The 17,980-nt window shown below is 44.6% G+C and overlaps 2 protein-coding genes across 5 annotated transcripts in view; one reads left to right on the top strand and one right to left on the bottom strand.

The window, feature by feature from the left end:
- LOC134945879 (uncharacterized protein C16orf96 homolog) overlaps positions 1-10,558 on the bottom strand; it is a 72,851-nt gene extending 62,293 nt beyond the window's left edge. Inside the window, exons 1-2 of one of the 3 annotated variants that reach the window (XM_063935431.1) lie at positions 10,542-10,558; positions 9,411-9,500 (exon numbers count right to left, since the gene is read on the bottom strand). The gene's annotated coding sequence lies outside the window, so the exon portion shown is untranslated. The other 2 variants (XM_063935429.1, XM_063935430.1) reach the window with 2 other exon arrangements.
- Positions 10,559-10,618: 60 nt separating this feature from the next.
- The window catches only part of CDIP1 (cell death inducing p53 target 1), a 35,566-nt gene continuing 28,204 nt past the window's right edge, over positions 10,619-17,980 (top strand). The window contains exon 1 of one of the 2 annotated variants that reach the window (XM_063935433.1): positions 10,619-10,725. The gene's annotated coding sequence lies outside the window, so the exon portion shown is untranslated. The remainder of the gene's footprint in view (positions 10,726-17,980) is intronic. The other variant, XM_063935434.1, reaches the window with a different exon arrangement.

Here is a 17,980-nt window from a genome sequence, read left to right as displayed (position 1 = left end):
TCTGTCAGTCTAGTTACACACTGCTGGTACATCCTATTTTGTGTTGTCAGTCTAGTTACACACTGCTAGTACAGCCTATTCTGTGTTCTGTCAGTCTAGTTACACACTGCTAGTACATCCTATTCTGTGTTATGTCAGTCTAGTTACACACTGCTAGTACATCCTATTCTGTGTTCTGTCAGTCTAGTTACACACTGCTAGTACATCCTATTCTGTGTTATGTCAGTCTAGTTACACACTGCTAGTACATCCTATTCTGTGTTCTGTCCGTCTAGTTACTAACTGCTAGTACATCCTATTCTGTGTTCTGTCCGTCTAGTTACACACTGCTAGTACATCCTATTCTGTGTTATGTCAGTCTAGTTACACACTGCTAGTACATCCTATTCTGTGTTATGTCCGTCTAGTTACACACTGCTAGTACAGCCTATTCTGTGTTGTCAGTCTAGTTACACACTGCTAGTACATCCTATTCTGTGTTCTGTCAGTCTAGTTACACACTGCTAGTACAGCCTATTCTGTGTTCTGTCAGTCTAGTTACACACTGCTAGTACATCCTATTCTGTGTTCTGTCAGTCTAGTTACACACTGCTAGTACAGCCTATTCTGTGTTCTGTCAGTCTAGTTACACACTGCTAGTACAGCCTATTCTGTGTTCTGTCAGTCTAGTTACACACTGTTGGTACAGCCTATTCTGTGTTCTGTCAGTCTAGTTACACACTGCTGGTACAGCCTATTCTGTGTTCTGTCAGTCTAGTTACACACTGCTGGTACATCCTATTTTGTGTTGTCAGTCTAGTTACACACTGCTAGTACATCCTATTTTGTGTTCTGTCTGTCTAGTTACACACTGCTAGTACATCCTATTCTGTGTTATGTCAGTCTAGTTACACACTGCTAGTACATCCTATTCTGTGTTCTGTCAGTCTAGTTACACACTGCTAGTACATCCTATTCTGTGTTATGTCAGTCTAGTTACACACTGCTAGTACATCCTATTCTGTGTTCTGTCCGTCTAGTTACACACTGCTAGTACATCCTATTCTGTGTTCTGTCCGTCTAGTTACACACTGCTAGTACATCCTATTCTGTGTTATGTCAGTCTAGTTACACATTGCTAGTACATCCTATTCTGTGTTCTGTCTGTCTAGTTACACACTGCTAGTACAGCCTATTCTGTGTTGTCAGTCTAGTTACACACTGCTAGTACATCCTATTCTGTGTTCTGTCAGTCTAGTTACACACTGCTAGTACAGCCTATTCTGTGTTCTGTCAGTCTAGTTACACACTGCTAGTACATCCTATTCTGTGTTCTGTCAGTCTAGTTACACACTGCTAGTACAGCCTATTCTGTGTTCTGTCAGTCTTGTTACACACTGCTAGTACAGCCTATTCTGTGTTCTGTCAGTCTAGTTACACACTGCTAGTACAGCCTATTCTGTGTTCTGTCAGTCTAGTTACACACTGCTAGTACAGCCTATTCTGTGTTCTGTCAGTCTAGTTACACACTGCTAGTACAGCCTATTCTGTGTTCTGTACGTCTAGTTACACACTGCTAGTACATCCTATTCTGTATTCTGTCAGTCTAGTTACACACTGCTAGTACACTCTATTCTGTGTTCTGTCAGGCTAGTTACACACTGCTAGTACATCCTATTCTGTGTTCTGTCAGTCTAGTTACACACTGCTAGTACATCCTATTCTGTGCTCTGTCAGTCTAGTTACACACTGCTAGTACAGCCTATTCTGTGTTCTGTCAGGCTAGTTACACACTGCTAGTACAGCCTATTCTGTGTTCTGTCCTTCTAGTTACACACTGCTAGTACATCCTATTCTGTGTTCTGTCAGTCTAGTTACACACTGCTAGTACATCCTATTATGTGTTCTGTCAGTCTAGTTACACACTGCTAGTACATCCTATTCTGTATTCTGTCAGTCTAGTTACATACTGCTAGTACATCCTATTCTGTGTTATGTCAGTCTAGTTACACACTGCTAGTACATTTTATTCTGTATTCTGTCAGTCTAGTTACACACTGCTAGTACATCCTATTCTGTGTTCTGTCAGTCTAGTTACACACTGCTAGTACATGCTATTCTGTGTTCTGTCTGTCTAGTTACACACTGCTAGTACATCCTATTCTGTGTTCTGTCAGTCTAGTTACACACTGCTAGTACATCCTATTCTGTGTTCTGTCAGTCTAGTTACACACTGCTAGTACATCCTATTCTGTGTTATGTCAGTCTAGTTATACACTGCTAGTACAGCCTATTCTGTGTTCTGTCAGTCTAGTTACACACTGCTAGTACATCCTATTCTGTGTTATGTCAGTCTAGTTACACACTGCTAGTACATCCTATTCTGTGTTCTGTCAGTCTAGTTACACACTGCTAGTACATCCTATTCTGTATTCTGTCAGTCTAGTTACACACTGCTAGTACATCCTATTCTGTATTCTGTCAGTCCAGTTACACACTGCTAGTACATCCTATTCTGTGTTCTGTCAGTCTAGTTACACACTGCTAGTACATCCTATTCTGTGTTCTGTCAGTCTAGTTACACACTGCTAGTACAGCCTATTCTGTGTCTGTCTAGTTACACACTGCTAGTACATCCTATTCTGTGTTCTGTCAGTCTAGTTACACACTGCTGGTACAGCCTATTCTGTGTTCTGTCAGTCTAGTTACACACTGCTAGTACAGCCTATTCTGTGTTCTGTCAGTCTAGTTACACACTGCTAGTACGTCCTATTCTGTGTTCTGTCAGGCTAGTTACACACTGCTAGTACAGCCTATTCTGTGTTCTGTCCGTCTAGTTACACACTGCTAGTACAGCCTCTTCTGTGTTCTGTCAGGCTAGTTACACACTGCTAGTACAGCCTATTCTGTGTTCTGTCAGTCTAGTTACACACTGCTAGTACATCCTATTCTGTGTTATGTCAGTCTAGTTACTCACTGCTAGTACAGCCTATTCTGTGTTCTGCCAGTCTAGTTACACACTGGTAGTACATCCTATTCTGTGTTCTGTCAGTCTAGTTACATGCTGCTAGTAAAGCCTATTCTGTGTTCTGCCAGTCTAGTTACACACTGGTAGTACATCCTATTCTGTGTTCTGTCAGTCTAGTTACACACTGCTAGTAAAGTGTATTCTGTGTTCTGTCCGTCTAGTTACACACTGCTAGTACAGCCTATTCTGTGTTCTGTCAGTCTAGTTACACACTGCTAGTACAGCCTATTCTGTGTTCTGTCAGTCTAATTACACACTGCTAGTACAGCCTATTCTGTGTTCTGTCAGTCTAGTTACACACTGTTGGTACAGCCTATTCTGTGTTCTGTCAGTCTAGTTACACACTGCTGGTACAGCCTATTCTGTGTTCTGTCAGTCTAGTTACACACTGCTGGTACAGCCTATTCTGTGTTGTCAGTCTAGTTACACACTGCTAGTACAGCCTATTCTGTGTTTTGTCAGTCTAGTTACACACTGTTGGTACAGCCTATTCTGTGTTCTGTCAGTCTAGTTACACACTGCTGGTACAGCCTATTCTGTGTTCTGTCAGTCTAGTTACACACTGCTGGTACATCCTATTTTGTTTTGTCAGTCTAGTTACACACTGCTAGTACAGCCTATTCTGTGTTCTGTCAGTCTAGTTACACACTGCTAGTACATCCTATTTTGTGTTCTGTCCGTCTAGTTACACACTGCTAGTACATCCTATTCTGTGTTATGTCAGTCTAGTTACACACTGCTAGTACATCCTATTCTGTGTTCTGTCAGTCTAGTTACACACTGCTAGTACATCCTATTCTGTGTTATGTCAGTCTAGTTACACACTGCTAGTACATCCTATTCTGTGTTCTGTCCGTCTAGTTACACACTGCTAGTACATCCTATTCTGTGTTCTGTCCGTCTAGTTACACACTGCTAGTACATCCTATTCTGTGTTATGTCAGTCTAGTTACACACTGCTAGTACATCCTATTCTGTGTTCTGTCCGTCTAGTTACACACTGCTAGTACAGCCTATTCTGTGTTGTCAGTCTAGTTACACACTGCTAGTACATCCTATTCTGTGTTCTGTCAGTCTAGTTACACACTGCTAGTACAGCCTATTCTGTGTTCTGTCAGTCTAGTTACACACTGCTAGTACATCCTATTCTGTGTTCTGTCAGTCTAGTTACACACTGCTAGTACAGCCTATTCTGTGTTCTGTCAGTCTAGTTACACACTGCTAGTACAGCCTATTCTGTGTTCTGTCAGTCTAGTTACACACTGTAGGTACAGCCTATTCTGTGTTCTGTCAGTCTAGTTACACACTGCTGGTACAGCCTATTCTGTGTTCTGTCAGTCTAGTTACACACTGCTGGTACATCCTATTTTGTGTTGTCAGTCTAGTTACACACTGCTAGTACATCCTATTTTGTGTTCTGTCCGTCTAGTTACACACTGCTAGTACATCCTATTCTGTGTTATGTCAGTCTAGTTACACACTGCTAGTACATCCTATTCTGTGTTCTGTCAGTCTAGTTACACACTGCTAGTACATCCTATTCTGTGTTATGTCAGTCTAGTTACACACTGCTAGTACATCCTATTCTGTGTTCTGTCCGTCTAGTTACACACTGCTAGTACATCCTATTCTGTGTTCTGTCCGTCTAGTTACACACTGCTAGTACATCCTATTCTGTGTTATGTCAGTCTAGTTACACACTGCTAGTACATCCTATTCTGTGTTCTGTCCGTCTAGTTACACACTGCTAGTACAGCCTATTCTGTGTTGTCAGTCTAGTTACACACTGCTAGTACATCCTATTCTGTGTTCTGTCAGTCTAGTTACACACTGCTAGTACAGCCTATTCTGTGTTCTGTCAGTCTAGTTACACACTGCTAGTACATCCTATTCTGTGTTCTGTCAGTCTAGTTACACACTGCTAGTACAGCCTATTCTGTGTTCTGTCAGTCTAGTTACACACTGCTAGTACAGCCTATTCTGTGTTCTGTCAGTCTAGTTACACACTGCTAGTACAGCCTATTCTGTGTTCTGTCAGTCTAGTTACACACTGCTAGTACAGCCTATTCTGTGTTCTGTCAGTCTAGTTACACACTGCTAGTACAGCCTATTCTGTGTTCTGTCAGGCTAGTTACACACTGCTAGTACATCCTATTCTGTGTTCTGTCAGGCTAGTTACACACTGCTAGTACATCCTATTCTGTGTTCTGTCAGTCTAGTTACACACTGCTAGTACAGCCTATTCTGTGTTCTGTCAGTCTAGTTACACACTGTTGGTACAGCCTATTCTGTGTTCTGTCAGTCTAGTTACACACTGCTGGTACAGCCTATTCTGTGTTCTGTCAGTCTAGTTACACACTGCTGGTACATCCTATTTTGTGTTGTCAGTCTAGTTACACACTGCTAGTACATCCTATTTTGTGTTCTGTCCGTCTAGTTACACACTGCTAGTACATCCTATTCTGTGTTATGTCAGTCTAGTTACACACTGCTAGTACATCCTATTCTGTGTTCTGTCAGTCTAGTTACACACTGCTAGTACATCCTATTCTGTGTTATGTCAGTCTAGTTACACACTGCTAGTACATCCTATTCTGCGTTCTGTCCGTCTAGTTACACACTGCTAGTACATCCTATTCTGTGTTCTGTCCGTCTAGTTACACACTGCTAGTACATCCTATTCTGTGTTATGTCAGTCTAGTTACACACTGCTAGTACATCCTATTCTGTGTTCTGTCCGTCTAGTTACACACTGCTAGTACAGCCTATTCTGTGTTGTCAGTCTAGTTACACACTGCTAGTACATCCTATTCTGTGTTCTGTCAGTCTAGTTACACACTGCTAGTACATCCTATTCTGTATTCTGTCAGTCTAGTTACACACTGCTAGTACATCCTATTCTGTATTCTGTCAGTCCAGTTACACACTGCTAGTACATCCTATTCTGTGTTCTGTCAGTCTAGTTACACACTGCTAGTACATCCTATTCTGTGTTCTGTCAGTCTAGTTACACACTGCTAGTACATCCTATTCAGTGTTCTGTCAGTCTAGTTACACACTGCTAGTACATCCTATTCTGTGTTCTGTCAGTCTAGTTACACACTGCTAGTACAGCCTATTCTGTGTGTCTAGTTACACACTGCTAGTACATCCTATTCTGTGTTCTGTCAGTCTAGTTACACACTGCTGGTACAGCCTATTCTGTGTTCTGTCAGTCTAGTTACACACTGCTAGTACAGCCTATTCTGTGTTCTGTCAGTCTAGTTACACACTGCTAGTACGTCCTATTCTGTGTTCTGTCAGGCTAGTTACACACTGCTAGTACAGCCTATTCTGTGTTCTGTCCGTCTAGTTACACACTGCTAGTACATTTTATTCTGTATTCTGTCAGTCTAGTTACACACTGCTAGTACATCCTATTCTGTGTTCTGTCAGTCTAGTTACACACTGCTAGTACATGCTATTCTGTGTTCTGTCAGTCTAGTTACACACTGCTAGTACATCCTATTCTGTATTCTGTCAGTCTAGTTACATACTGCTAGTACATCCTATTCTGTGTTATGTCAGTCTAGTTACACACTGCTAGTACATTTTATTCTGTATTCTGTCAGTCTAGTTACACACTGCTAGTACATCCTATTCTGTGTTCTGTCAGTCTAGTTACACACTGCTAGTACATGCTATTCTGTGTTCTGTCAGTCTAGTTACACACTGCTAGTACATCCTATTCTGTGTTCTGTCAGTCTAGTTACACACTGCTAGTACATCCTATTCTGTGTTCTGTCAGTCTAGTTACACACTGCTAGTACATCCTATTCTGTGTTATGTCAGTCTAGTTATACACTGCTAGTACAGCCTATTCTGTGTTCTGTCAGTCTAGTTACACACTGCTAGTACATCCTATTCTGTGTTATGTCAGTCTAGTTACACACTGCTAGTACATCCTATTCTGTGTTCTGTCAGTCTAGTTACACACTGCTAGTACATCCTATTCTGTATTCTGTCAGTCTAGTTACACACTGCTAGTACATCCTATTCTGTATTCTGTCAGTCCAGTTACACACTGCTAGTACATCCTATTCTGTGTTCTGTCAGTCTAGTTACACACTGCTAGTACATCCTATTCTGTGTTCTGTCAGTCTAGTTACACACTGCTAGTACAGCCTATTCTGTGTCTGTCTAGTTACACACTGCTAGTACATCCTATTCTGTGTTCTGTCAGTCTAGTTACACACTGCTGGTACAGCCTATTCTGTGTTCTGTCAGTCTAGTTACACACTGCTAGTACAGCCTATTCTGTGTTCTGTCAGTCTAGTTACACACTGCTAGTACGTCCTATTCTGTGTTCTGTCAGGCTAGTTACACACTGCTAGTACAGCCTATTCTGTGTTCTGTCAGGCTAGTTACACACTGCTAGTACAGTCTATTCTGTGTTCTGTCAGTCTAGTTACACACTGCTAGTACATCCTATTCTGTGTTATGTCAGTCTAGTTACTCACTGCTAGTACAGCCTATTCTGTGTTCTGCCAGTCTAGTTACACACTGGTAGTACATCCTATTCTGTGTTCTGTCAGTCTAGTTACACCCTGCTAGTAAAGCCTATTCTGTGTTCTGCCAGTCTAGTTACACACTGGTAGTACATCCTATTCTGTGTTCTGTCAGTCTAGTTACACACTGCTAGTACAGCCTATTCTGTGTTCTGTCAGTCTAGTTACACACTGCTAGTACGTCCTATTCTGTGTTCTGTCAGGCTAGTTACACACTGCTAGTACAGCCTATTCTGTGTTCTGTCAGGCTAGTTACACACTGCTAGTACAGTCTATTCTGTGTTCTGTCAGTCTAGTTACACACTGCTAGTACATCCTATTCTGTGTTATGTCAGTCTAGTTACTCACTGCTAGTACAGCCTATTCTGTGTTCTGCCAGTCTAGTTACACACTGGTAGTACATCCTATTCTGTGTTCTGTCAGTCTAGTTACACCCTGCTAGTAAAGCCTATTCTGTGTTCTGCCAGTCTAGTTACACACTGGTAGTACATCCTATTCTGTGTTCTGTCAGTCTAGTTACACACTGCTAGTACAGTGTATTCTGTGTTCTGTCCGTCTAGTTACACACTGCTAGTACAGCCTATTCTGTGTTCTGTCAGTCTAGTTACACACTGCTAGTACAGCCTATTCTGTGTTCTGTCAGTCTAATTACACACTGCTAGTACAGCCTATTCTGTGTTCTGTCAGTCTAGTTACACACTGTTGGTACAGCCTATTCTGTGTTCTGTCAGTCTAGTTACACACTGCTGGTACAGCCTATTCTGTGTTCTGTCAGTCTAGTTACACACTGCTGGTACAGCCTATTCTGTGTTGTCAGTCTAGTTACACACTGCTAGTACAGCCTATTCTGTGTTTTGTCAGTCTAGTTACACACTGTTGGTACAGCCTATTCTGTGTTCTGTCAGTCTAGTTACACACTGCTGGTACAGCCTATTCTGTGTTCTGTCAGTCTAGTAACACACTGCTAGTACATCCTATTCTGTGTTCTGTCCGTCTAGTTACACACTGCTAGTACATCCTATTCTGTGTTCTGTCCGTCTAGTTACACACTGCTAGTACATCCTATTCTGTGTTATGTCCGTCTAGTTACACACTGCTAGTACAGCCTATTCTGTGTTCTGTCCGTCTGATATCTAGGTATAAAAGTTCCTCTGACTGACTGGCTTGGAACATGACAGCAGAATCGCTGCCCACAGTCTGAGACAGGGGAAGTAGGAGTGAATATGGATGTATACAGAATTCCCTGACATATGGAGGCTGCTGCGGGGATAAATAGTGACAGCTGCCTTGTGACGTCACTTTGTTTTCTTTCCATATGGCAATATTTGAAGCTTTTTAAGGATACTGATAAAACAATAATTAGGATTGAAAAACCAAGCGTATAGTACTAAAAAAAAAAAAAAATACCCGGGAAAAATAGCGGATTTTCCCCCCAAATGCATACTGGATGTGCCCGCTTATGCGTGGGTTTTCCGCTAGCCATTATCATTAGCGTGTACTGGCACCTGATCTACATGGCGCAAAAAAAGATGGTTCGTAACAGGTGTAATTTTGCTTAGGCGCTTTTCTGCACGATGTGCTCAAATTGCTTAGGTCTCTACGCCAGCCCCTTAGTGAATATGTTTGTTACACCCTCCCCAATGGCTATAACGTATCGCCCTACGCTCCCCCTGAATGACAGGCTAGGCCGGAGTAACGTTGTTATCGCAATACAGCAGGTGCCCATCTGAGAACAATTTATTTGCCCCGATGTCATCATCTATTTGCTCACACAACACAGTCCATACAATGTGAGGAGTCCTCTGTTGGTCGTGCCCCTCATTCCTTTACCCTATACTCACAAGTTGGCCCCATACCTTAGCGTCCGGTGGATGTGTGCGACCTCCGGCCCACTGGTTGCAGAAGTTCCTCCAGGGCATCACCCGGGGCCTAGCAGCACCAAACGCCTGAAAATAAAATTTTACTGGGTTAAAATTTGAATATCAGCCTCTGATCCCAGCACTGTGATTGGCTGCAAGGGAGCTAATCATGTAACAGCGTAGACAGAATCCCACGTTAAAGGACAGCCACCCCCCATTCTGCAATGACTGTATACGGCTGTACTGTACGGCATACTTGCCTACCTGTCCCTCTCCATGAGGGAGAAAATGCTCTGTTCCTGGACTTTCCTGGTAATGTATGATTGCCATCACCTGTGGTGAAACACCTTTCTTATCAATTACCTAGCTCACCACAGGTGATGGCAATCATACATTACCAGGAAAGTCCAGGAACAGAGCATTTTCTCCCTCATGGAGAGGGTCAGGTAGGCAAGTATGCTGTACGGGGTGATATTACATCATACTTGCCTACCTGACCCTCTCCATGAGGGAGAAAATGCTCTGTTCCTGGACTTTCCTGGTAATGTATGATTGCCATCACCTGTGGTGAGCTAGTTAATTGATAAGAAAGGTGTTTCACCACAAGTGATGGCAATCATACATTACCAGGAATTCCAGGAACAGAGCATTTTCTCCCTCATGGAGAGGGTCAGGTAGGCAAGTATGTATTACATATAGGTGCCAGTGCCAACACATTACATATATGATGTAGGTCCACTCTGCGGCTGTTGTGGGACTATAAGTACCAGAGTATGCCTTGTGGTTCACTGGGCATATTATTACTGGGATGTAGTTCCGCAAGTGGTAGAGCATGCTGGGGATTGCAGTACCACAATGACTGGAGACCACTGAGGTGGTGATTATTCATCAATTCTAGCATTAGTAGACTGACAACACCTCATTCATCTATCTATAGATATGTATATCTATAGATATATATGTACATCTATAGATATATATAGATATATATATATATATATATACACAGCACTGTAGCAGCAATGTGATTATTATAAATAAACATGATAACACTGCAGTTACACATTACACTGCTGGTGACGTCACCACCAACCCCCTGTGTGTGACCTGTGCCCTATGTGTGCTCACGAGCAATAAAGTTATTGAACGATGCCGCTGCAGCGCCGGCGGAGGGGTTGGGGGCGGAGCTGGTCGCGCAGTGCTCGCTGGGAGCTGTAGTTCGAGGAGAGAGGGGCGGGGTCACAGCTCCCGGAGTGCAGTGCGGGCGGGGAGTAAACAGGACGGATCAGCGGCCGGAGAGGTGCGGGGTGAGGTGAGTGCGGGCTCCGTGCGCAGTAACCGTGGTGCGTCCCGTGTCCCAGCTACACAGACCGGGATGGGGGTGTAAGGGGCTCTACCACCTCATTTCCCGTCATCCATCACCCACAGTGTTATACTATAGTACCTCTGTGTTATTACATGTGTTGTATCATGTATTACCCCTCTGTGTGTTATTACATGTCTTATTACTGTCATGTATTACACCTCTGTGTGTTATTACATGTCTTATTACTGTATTATGTCATTTATTACACATCTGTGTGTTATTACATGTCTTATTACTGTATTATGTCATGTATTACACCTCTGTGTGTTATTACATGTCTTATTACTGTATTATATCATGTATTACACCTCTGTGTGTTATTACATGTCTTATTACTGTATTATATCATGTATTACACCTCTGTGTGTTATTACATGTCTTATTACTGTATTATGTCATGTATTACACCTCTGTGTGTTATTACATGTCTTATTACTGTATTATTATATCATGTATTACACCTCTGTGTGTTATTACATGTCTTATTACTGTATTATGTCATGTATTACACCTCTGTGTGTTATTACATGTCTTATTACTGTATTATATCATGTATTACACCTCTGTGTTATTACATGTCTTATTACTGTACTATGTCATGTATTACACCTCTGTGTGTTATTACATGTCTTATTACTGTATTATTATATCATGTATTACACCTCTGTGTGTTATTACATGTCTTATTACTGTATTATTATATCATGTATTACACCTCTGTGTGTTATTACATGTCTTATTACTGTATTATGTCATGTATTACACCTCTGTGTGTTATTACATGTCTTATTACTGTATTATGTCATGTATTACACCTCTGTTATTACATGTCTTATTACTGTATTATATCATGTATTACACCTCTGTGCATCATTACACGTTATTACTGTATTATATCATGTATTACACCTCTACATGTCATTACATCTATTATCTTATTATATAATGTATTACACAAATCATTAGGATAACTTGTATATTATGAGGAATATTTCACACTCCACTATAAATGATTATTATGTAGTAAGCTGGTCTCCTTGGTCCTGGAACACGGGCATGTAACGGCGTAGGGCTCTACTTCGCTGGTCTGGGGAGGCGGGGTGCGCTTCAGTTCATACTGCGTATATTCCATTCTCTTATTATATGGGTATGGGAAATCACCTCAGATTTCTGTGCGCTGTATACAGGCAGCCCACCTCCAGCCTTGTCCTTATATAACCGGAGATCTCTGTATAAGTGACAGTACGGAGTGCGTTGTCCCATACATCCAGTAGGCCTCTGTGGGTGTAATCTATAGTAACATTTATGGCTGTATGTAGTATAACGTCACCTCCTAGTATAGACCTCTATGGGGGACTATATAAATACAGTGAATACCCCTGACACGCCTGTGCCCTCCTGTTGCAGTACAGGGGGAATAAGTGCTGAGGAGTGTCACTATCTGTGGTCTCTGTACACGGACATATCCCCTCATGTGGTCACATCATACATATAATGACGTGGTTAGTGGCTGGGCTGGTTACTGGTACACTCGCAGGCAGAGACGGCTGCTCCGGGCAGCCTTGTGCATTGTCTGCCAGAGCTGGTCCCAGCCTGATTTATGTTTACTCAACACTGAAGTGTTTGGACACCATTGATACATTGAGATAAAAATGTTATTTCCAGGTGTGTTGTTGTTACACAAACAGTCCCCAGGACTTCCCTACCGAGGTCATTCCCCCAGTGCAGGCGGGTCACATGGGTCACATCTTAGGGGAAGCTGAGTGCACCCAGTTGTATATTCCTATAAAGGTGAATGGACTACATAGGGGCATTTGGGTTGCCTCTGACCACCGAGTCACTTATGACCACCTAACCTAACCCTGGAATGGGCAATTTTTGGAATCCTGCCACCTATAATGTCAGGCCCTCGCGGCGTAATAAGAATGAGTTGTTATGTTTCTCTGACGTCCTAGTGGATGCTGGGAACTCTGTAAGGACCATGGGGAATAGCGGGCTCCGAAGGAGGCTGGGCACTCTAGAAAGATCTTAGACTACCTGGTGTGCACTGGCTCCTTCCACTATGACCCTCCTCCAAGCCTCAGTTAGATTTCGTGCCCGGCCGAGGTTGGATGCACACTAGGGGCTCTCCTGAGCTCTTAGAAAGTAATAGTCTTAGATCTTTTTATTTTCAGTGAGACCTGCTGGCAACAGGCTCACTGCAGCGAGGGACTAAGGGGAGAAGAAGCGAACTCGCCTGCTTGCAGCCGGATTGGGCTTCTTAGGCTACTGGACACCATTAGCTCCAGAGGGATCGACCGCAGGCCCAGCCTTGATGTTCGGTCCCGGAGCCGCGCCGCCGTCCCCCTTACAGAGCCAGAAGCAAGAAGATGGTCCGGAAAATCGGCGGCATGAAGACTCCTGTCTTCACCAAGGTAGCGCACAGCACTGCAGCTGTGCGCCATTGCTCCTCTCACACACTTCACACTCCGGTCACTGAGGGTGCAGGGCGCTGGGGGGGGGCGCCCTGAGGCAGCAATAAAAACACCTTGGCTGGCTAAAATACCTCAATATACAGCCCCAGGGGCTATATATGAGGTAAATACCCCTGCCAGAATTCCATAAAAAGCGGGAGAATAGGCTGCAAAAAAGGGGCGGAGCCTATCTCCTCAGCACACTGGCGCCATTTTTCCCTCACAGCTCCGCTGGAAGGAAGCTCCCTGGCTCTTCCCTGCAATCTACAATACCAGTAAGAGGGAAAAGAGAGGGGGGGCATTAAATTTGGCAATATATATATTATATTTTATGAAAAGCAGCTATTAGGTACATAACTCAGTTAGTCCCTGTATTTATATAGCGCTCTGGTGTGTGCTGGCATACTCTTACGCTGTCCCCCCAAAGGGCTTTTGTGGGTCCTGTCCTCTGTTTGAGCATTCCCTGTGTGTGTGGAGTGTGTCGGTACGGCTGTGTCGACATGTTTGAGGAGGATAATGATGTGGAGGGGGAGCAGATGCCTTTAGCAGGGATGTCACCCCCTGGGGGGCAGACACCTGAGTGGATGAGTTTATGGCAGGAAATGAGTGCACGTATAGACTCCTTACATAAAAAATTTGACGACATGCCGACTGTGGGACAGCCGAGTCTTCAGCTCGTGCCTGTCCAGGTGTCTCAAAAGTCATCAGGGGCTCTGAAACGCCCGCTATCTCAGATGGCACAAGTAGATGTCGATACGGATACTGACACCAGTGTCGACGACGATGAGTCAAATTTAATGCCCGTTAAGGCCATTCACTGCATGATTGAGGCAATGAAAGAGGTGTTAAATATTTCTGATTTACATCCAGGTACCACAAAAAAGGGTATTATGTTTGGGGAGAAAAAACTACCTGTAGTTTTTCCCCCGTCAGATGAATTAAATGAAGTGTGTGAAGAAGCGTGGGCTTTCCCTGATAAGAAATTGGTAATTCCTAAGAAGATACTAATGGCATTCCCTTTCCCGCCAGAGGATAGGTTACGTTGGGAAACCCCCCCTAGGGTGGATAAAGCCCTCACACGTTTGTCTAAAAAGGTGGCACTACCGTCCCAGGATACGGCCGCCCTTAAGGAACCTGCTGATAGAAAGCAGGAGGCGATCCTGAAGTCTGTATATACACACTCAGGCATTATACTTAGACCAGCTATTGCGTCAGCATGGATGTGCAGTGCTGCTGCTGCGTGGTCAGATAAACTGTCAGAAAATATTGACACATTAGACAGAGACACGATTCTGCTAACAATTGACCATATCAAAGACTCAGTCTTATACACAGAGGGAAATCTGCCGGCTGGCATCTAAAGTAAGTGCATTATCCATCTCTGCTAGGAGATGCTTATGGACTCGCCAGTGGACTGGAGATGCAGATTCCAAAAGGCACATGGAAGTTTTGCCTTATAAAGGGGAGGAATTGTTTGGGGATGGTCTCTCCGACCTAGTTTCCACAGCAACGTCTGGGAAGTCAGCATTTTTACCCCATGTCCCCTCACAGCCTAAGAAGGCGCCATTTTATCAGGTTCAGTCCTTTCGGACCCAGAAAAACAAGCGGGGAAAAGGAGGGTCTTTTCTGTCTAGAGGCAGAGGTAGGGGAAAAAGGCTGCAGCAAACAGCAGGTTCCCAGGAACAAAAGTCCTCCCCCGCTTCCTCTTCCAAGTCCGCCGCATGACGGTGGGGCTCCACAGGCAGAGCCAGGTACGGTGGGGGCCCGCCTCATGAATTTCAGCGATCAGTGGGCTCGCTCACAGGTGGATCCCTGGATCCTTCAAATAGTATCTCAGGGATACAAGCTGGAATTCGAGGCGGCTCCACCCCACCGGTTCCTAAAATCTGCCTTGCCGATTGCTCCCTCAGACAGGGAGGCGGTGCTAGCAGCGATTCACAAGCTGTATTCCCAGCAGGTGATAATCAGGGTACCCCTACTTCAACAAGGCCGGGGTTACTATTCCACACTATTTGTGGTGCCGAAACCGGACGGTTCGGTGAGACCCATTTTAAATTTGAAATCCTTGAACACATACATAAAAAAATTCAAGTTCAAGATGGAATCGCTCAGGGCGGTTATTGCAAGCCTGGACGAGGGGGATTACATGGTATCCCTGGACATCAAGGATGCTTACCTGCATGTCCCCATTTACCATCCTCACCAGGAGTACCTCAGATTTGTGGTACAGGATTGCCATTACCAATTCCAGACGCTGCCGTTTGGACTCTCCACGGCACCGAGGGTATTTACCAAGGTTATGGCGGAAATGATGATACTTCTTCGAAAAAAGGGAGTTTTAATTATCCCATACTTGGACGATCTCCTAATAAAGGCACGATCAAAGGAACAGTTGTTGGTGGGAGTAGCACTATCTCAGGAAGTGCTGCGCCAGCATGGCTGGATTCTGAATATCCCAAAGTCACAGCTGGTCCCCACGACACGTCTAATGTTCCTGGGAATGATTCTGGACACAGTCCAGAAAAAAGTGTTTCTCCCGGAGGAGAAAGCCAGGGAGTTGTCTTCTCTAGTCAGAGACCTCCTAAAACCAAAACAGGTATCGGTGCATCACTGCACGCGGGTCCTGGGAAAGATGGTGGCTTCTTACGAAGCAATTCCATTCGGCAGGTTGCATGCCAGAATTTTTCAGTGGGACCTGTTGGACAAGTGGTCCGGATCGCATTTTCAGATGCATCGCTTGATAACCCTGTCCCCAAGAACCAGGGTGTCTCTTCTGTGGTGGCTGCAGAGTGCTCATCTTCTGGAGGGCCGCAGATTCGGCATACAGGACTGGGTCCTGGTGACCACGGATGCCAGCCTACGAGGCTGGGGGGCAGTCACAAAGGGAAGAAACTTCCAAGGACTATGGTCAAGTCAGGAGACTGCCCTTCACATAAATATTCTGGAACTAAGGGCCATTTACAATGCCCTAAGTCAAGCAAAATCCCTGCTCCTACACCAGCCGGTGCTGATCCAGTCAGACAACATCACGGCAGTCGCCCATGTGAATCGACAGGGCGGCACAAGAAGCAGGATAGCAATGGCAGAAGCCACAAGAATTCTCCGATGGGCGGAGAATCATGTACTAGCACTGTCAGCAGTGTTCATCCCGGGAGTGGACAACTGGGAAGCAGACTTTCTCAGCAGGCACGACCTCCACCCGGGAGAGTGGGGACTTCATCCAGAAGTCTTCCAAATGATTGTAAATCAATGGGGTCGTCCACAGGTGGACATGATGGCGTCCCGCCTAAACAAAAAACTAGAGAGGTATTGCGCCAGGTCAAGAGACCCTCAGGCGATAGCTGTGGACGCTCTAGTGACACCGTGGGTGTACAGGTCAGTTTATGTGTTCCCTCCTCTACCTCTCATACCAAAGGTATTGAGAATAATAAGAAAGCGAGGAGTAAACACAATTCTCGTGGTTCCGGATTGGCCAAGAAGAGCGTGGTACCCGGAACTTCAAGAGATGATCTCAGAGGACCCGTGGCCTCTGCCGCTCAGACAAGATTTGCTACAGCAGGGGCCCTGTCTGTTCCAAGACTTACCGCGGCTGCGTTTGACGGCATGGCGGTTGAACGCCGGATCCTGAAGGAAAAGGGCATTCCGGAGGAAGTCATTCCTACGCTTATTAAAGCCAGAAAAGAGGTCACAGCAACTCATTATCACCGCATATGGCGGAAGTATGTTGCATGGTGTGAGGCCGAAAAGGCCCCAACGGAGGAATTTCAACTAGGTCGATTTCTGCATTTCCTGCAAGCAGGAGTAAATATGGGCCTAAAACTGGGCTCCATTAAGGTACAGATCTCGGCTCTGTCGATTTTCTTTCAAAAAGAACTAGCTTCAGTACCTGAAGTTCAGACATTTGTTAAAGGAGTGCTGCATATTCAGCCCCCGTTTGTGCCCCCTGTGGCACCTTGGGATCTCAACGTGGTGTCGAGTTTCTTAAAATCACATTGGTTTGAACCACTAAAAACCGTGGATCTGAAATATCTCACGTGGAAGGTGGTTATGTTATTGGCCTTGGCTTCTGCCAGGCGAGTATCAGAATTGGCGGCTTTGTCCTGTAAAAGCCCTTATCTGATTTTCCATATGGATAGGGCAGAATTGAGGACTCGTCCCCAGTTTCTCCCAAAGGTGGTGTCAGCGTTTCACCTGAACCAGCCTATTGTGGTGCCTGCGGCTACTAGGGACTTGGAGGACTCCAAGTTGCTAGACGTTGTCAGGGCTCTGAAAATATATGTTTCCAGAACGGCTAGAGTCAGAAAGTCTGACTCGCTGTTTATCCTATATGCACCCAACAAGCTGGGTGCTCCTGCTTCTAAGCAGACTATTGCTCGTTGGATTTGTAATACAATTCAGCTTGCACATTCTGTGGCAGGCCTGCCACAGCCAAAATCTGTCAATGCCCATTCCACAAGGAAGGTGGGCTCATCTTGGGCGGCTGCCCGAGGGGTCTCGGCTTTACAACTTTGCCGAGCTGCTACTTGGTCAGGGGCAAACACATTTGCAAAATTCTATAAATTTGATACCCTGGCTGAGGAGGACCTGGAGTTCTCTCATTCGGTGTTGCAGAGTCATCCGCACTCTCCCGCCCGTTTGGGAGCTTTGGTATAATCCCCATGGTCCTTACGGAGTTCCCAGCATCCACTAGGACGTCAGAGAAAATAAGAATTTACTCACCGGTAATTCTATTTCTCGTAGTCCGTAGT

The sequence above is a fragment of the Pseudophryne corroboree genome, chromosome 7, assembly GCF_028390025.1.
Source record: "Pseudophryne corroboree isolate aPseCor3 chromosome 7, aPseCor3.hap2, whole genome shotgun sequence".
NCBI classification, from domain to species: Eukaryota; Metazoa; Chordata; class Amphibia; order Anura; family Myobatrachidae; genus Pseudophryne; species Pseudophryne corroboree.
The sequence above is the reverse complement of the archived record's forward strand: the minus strand, read 5'-3'. Positions and strand labels throughout refer to the sequence as shown.